We start from the raw sequence: 5,000 nt of genomic DNA, 5'->3' as shown, positions 1-5,000 counted from the left end.
CGATGATGATGATGATGATGATGATGAGGAGGAGGAGGAGGAGGAATAGGAGGCGAGGTGGGGGTGAAGGATGATGATGGTGTTATCATTCACGATGATTACGCTGATGATGCTGTTGTCGATGACGATGATTGTGATGACATTGTTGATGATGATGTTGATGGTGAGGATGATGATGGCGGTGATGATGGTGATGATGATGGTGATGATAACGACGATGACGTTGGAGATGATGGCGATGATGGTGATGGTGATAATGATGTTATTCATGGTGATGATGACGGTGATGATGATGATGCTGTTGACTATAGTTATGATGGTGATGGTAATCATCATCACCATAACCATCATCATCATCATCATCATCATCATCATCATCATCTTTATCATCAACATCAAGAACATCATTTACATCATCCCCCTCCTCCTCATCATCATCATCATTATCACATTATCTATCACCACCACCACCACCACCACCACCACCACCACGACCAACAACAACAACAACAACACAACATCACCCCCCCACCTCACCTCTCCCTGACACGATCAATTATTCTCTTCTGTTCCTGTTGTGCTTCCCAAGGCGATGTCCCCTTCATTCTCCACTTGACGTGTGAGACAATTTATTTTCCTACAGCTGATTGTTTCATTCTTGTGTTGCTGTTTAGCCCCAGGCCAGCGCTAATTAAGAAGGTGTATGATCAAAGATATTCAAGTCCTGACCATCATGTTTCACTTTTGAGGTCTAATTTCCGCAAATCCCGTTGTCTCTGTAGTTAATGCTGTTGTTGCTTCTGTTGTTGTTCTCGTGGTTGTTGTTTAGCAGCAAGCCGCCGCTGAGTATTTTATTATTGTATAAAATCGATTGCATTATACTTCGTGGCCTTCCTTTTCTTTTAGGATTTGTTTGATGTAAGGGAAATCAATACAATACCATTGGAAATCCTATCAAGGGTTATGAGTACTTTAAATGTTTGACACGAAAAGTACAAATGTGAAGGTGATTGACCCAGTGGCTAGGGAGTTGCATTGACGATCTCGAGATAGTGGTTTCGTTTCCCGGATTGAGCGGTGCGTCGTACTCTTGAGAAAAACCATAATTTCACTCACCTTTAAATGAGTAATCCAGCGTCAGTTAGGAGATAGCAGTGTGTCATCGGTCACTTACACACTATGGAAACCGGGCAACTCGTCCCATTAGCCATAGAACTCGAAACAGTACTTGCTTTTAATGTATGAATAGTCATATGTCGAAACGTTTCCGTTACCAGAAATGAATCGGATGATACGCACTATAAATGAGCCGATTATACCCCTCAATTTTTACAAATAAAAAAGGAAAAAAGGAAACCTGGATAGGCACGAAAGAAATATGTTTCTATTCTAGAGATATAAATAAACGGAGACAATCTACAAAGAAAATCGGATCCCTCCACGTATTCGCAACATTTGGAGAAAAATAACCCTTTTTTAAAAAATAACTTTAGATTCGAACAAATTTGCTAAATTAAAATGTTTATTCTAAAATTATAATAAGATAACTCTTCCATCTTTCCCGTCTTCTATTTCCCAGAAGGTCATGGTAGTAGAGACCTCGGGTACCTCTTCCATCGTGTCCGATCAGCAATAACCACCATTTTCTAAATCGCGAGTCTCATACAAACACCAGCTTCGTGCTTGGCACGAATAAGACCATAAAAAATCTTCAAGGGTTTGGAAGTATAACTACACCATGTCGACCTTTCTGTAGGTTAACAAGGGATACATTCGAACCATAAGTAAGGAGATTCGTTTAAAATATATATTGCAGCCTTCTATCCATTGACGGTAAAATTTAAAACAAGACTGCACCTTGTCCTGAGAGGAATGTTAAGGGCCAGAAAGATGGGTGTCCCAGTACCACGAAGTGGGTCCAAAGAGAAATAATTATAAGTAAAAAAAAATGACATCAAATATAGAAACAGAATACTTAAAAACAAAAAGGATGCTGCAAAGGTTGATATAACAGTAAACATTGATTACAGATCAATGAAGATTTGGGTTTTTGCATGCCACATGTTAGCAACGAGAAGGCGTTCGACCATGTTGTCTATACGATATACTTATCATGAGTAACGTAACTTTAATGATACGTAAATACACGAAGCATTTCATGAAAGAATGGAAACAGTTCTACCGGCATCTTTATCAAACTAGAATTACTAATTCATATCTCATTTATCGTTTACTATAAATATCATACATCATTTATCATAGATCCTTTATCATTTGTCGTTTACTATAAATATCATATATCATATATCATTTATCACTATCGTTGGCCCGCAGCCATGCTGTGGTACTGCGATATAAGGTTTTAGTCTAAGAAATCGACACCATTAGTTACTTTTTTTTTTGTAGGGAATGGGGTTTGTGGTATTTATCCTAGCGGTCCCTTTTACTGAAGCGCTAGGAAACGGGGACGTAAACAAACCAACATCGGTTGTCAAGCAGCGAGTGTTGACAAACACGAAGTTCCACGCACATACACACACACATACCTACACACATAAATACGTCAGGGATCCACACTGTTTCCCCTCTACCAAATTCGTTCCCAATGCATTGGTTGGTCCGTGGTCATAATAGGAAACACTTCACAAAGGTGCAACGTATTGAAATTGAACACCAAGCCACGTGGTTGCAAAGTGAGCTTCTTAACCACACAGCTACACCTGCCTCAATTAATCAATTCATTAATTAGTAGTAAAGGCTTGTAAGGCGGCGAGCTGGCGGAAACGTTAGCACGCACGGCGAAATGCTTAGCGGTATTTCGTCTGCCGCTATGTTCTGAGTTCAAATTCCACTGAGGTCGACTTTGCCTTTTATGCTTCCGGGGTCGATTAAATAAGTACCAGTTACGCACTGGGGTCGACATAATCGACTTAATCCGTTTGTCTGTCCTTGTTTGTCCCCTCTGTGTTTAGCCCCTTGTGGGTAGTAAAGAAATAGGTATTTTGTCTGCCGTTACGTTCTGAGTTCAAATTCCGCCGAGGTTGACTTTGCCTTTCATACTTTCGGAGTCGATTAGATAAGTACCAGTTACGAACAGGGGTTAATGTAATCGACTTAATCTGTTTGTCCTCTGTGTTTAGCCCGTTATGGGTAGTAAAGAAATGGGTATTTTATCTGTCTTTACGTTCTGATTTCAAATTCCGCAGAAGTCGACTTTACCTTTCATCCATTCACGGTCGATAAATTAAGTTCGAGTTACGTACTGGGGTCAATCTAATCGACTGGCACCCTCCCCCACCCCAAAAAATTTCGGGTCGTGTGCCTAGAGCAGAAAAGAATATTAAAGGCTTGTACTTAACTTAGCACTGCTATTGGCCCTATCTATTATACCAAAGTGATTATCAAAACCTTTAGAGTTATAAAAGTAAGAAAATTGGAAATACATCTTAATCAAGCGAACGTCTAAATAACGAGGCTGAACCGCACCTAATCGTAAACTCAGGTTAACCTCAATGCACACAGAACGAATTTGAAAAAGATATGAGCCGAATACCTCGGTTTTCGAACAACTCTGATCGCGAATAAATCGTATTTATATATATATATATAGATAGATATATAGATACATAGAGAGAGAGAGAGAGAGAGAGAGAGTGAGATAGTTAGATAGATAGATAGATAGATAGATAGATAGATAGATAGATAGATGGATAGATAGAGAGATATATAGAGAGACATATAGATAGATAGATAGATAGATAGATAGATGGATAGATAGATGGATAGATAGATAGATAGATAGATAGATAGAGAGACATATAGATAGATAGATAGATAGATAGATAGATAGATAGTTAGATAGATAGATAGATAGATAGATAGATAGATAGACATATATATGTAAACCGAGGTACTACTGTATTAAATGAATATGAGAAAGACAGGAGATAAAGCATGTTTTATTCGTGCTCAGAGTTGAACGGAAGCCGAGGTTCTACTGTATTTTACTCAGAAAAAACAAAACCCAGAAAAGAAAAAAACTATGAAACGAACGAAGTGACATTTAAGAAAAACTGAATAACTTTTAGCTCAACAAGGTATTACAAACATGGAGTATGCTAAGCCGAAGTAAACAGCACAAACCGCATTACAACTGAACAAAACAGAATCATATTGTTGTGTCTGTGAGAAACGCAAAGCATTTCCTAAAGGAAGAGTCTTAGTTATTCATAAAAAAAGAAAAAAAAAACTTTAATACAAGACACTCTCCATATTGCTAGGAAAACATTTCAAATAATACGGAATCTATTTATAGAGATTGCATGGTTGTTTTTGAAAAACTGTGGCCATTATTGCTGTCTTCCTTTCTGTTTTTTCTGCTTCTTCTACCTCTACCGCTGTCAAGGAAACAGTTCTTGAGAATGAACTGTTTGTATCGATGCTATGTTACGTATATTATACACGGGTAGCTGTACATCGGTGGATCCATATGCTATTAACCAAAATATATAAAGTGGGGTTTCTATATAGAAACGTAAGCCTTTCCGGAGCCTTATGTATTAAGGGAATTATTCGTTTCAATATATAAAGTGGGGTTTATATATATACAGACATAAGCCTTCCCGGAGTCTTATGTATTAAGGAAATTATCCGTTACAATATATAAAGTGGGGTTTCTATATACAAACTTAACCCTTTCCGGAGTCTTATGCATTAAGGAAATTATTCGTTACGGGAGTAATTGAAATACTATAAAAAAAAGGAGTAATCCGTCACAAGCAAACTCATTGACGGCTATGATCATCACTGACAAATCATGTACTTGGACATATTAAAGACAATCACTTTCAGCCACTCCAGAGCTGAAATTTAAAGTCAATAACAACTTGCACAACTCTGCTCAGACACTCACCAACAAAGCCAAGATTTCTGGGTTTGCATTGAGGTGGGTGATATTTCGGAATTTCCTTCTCCTAAGCGTTTAATTCAAAGGAACGTAC

Source organism: Octopus sinensis, linkage group LG7 (assembly GCF_006345805.1).
Source record: "Octopus sinensis linkage group LG7, ASM634580v1, whole genome shotgun sequence".
NCBI lineage: Eukaryota > Metazoa > Mollusca > Cephalopoda > Octopoda > Octopodidae > Octopus > Octopus sinensis.
This window is presented reverse-complemented; position numbering follows the sequence as displayed.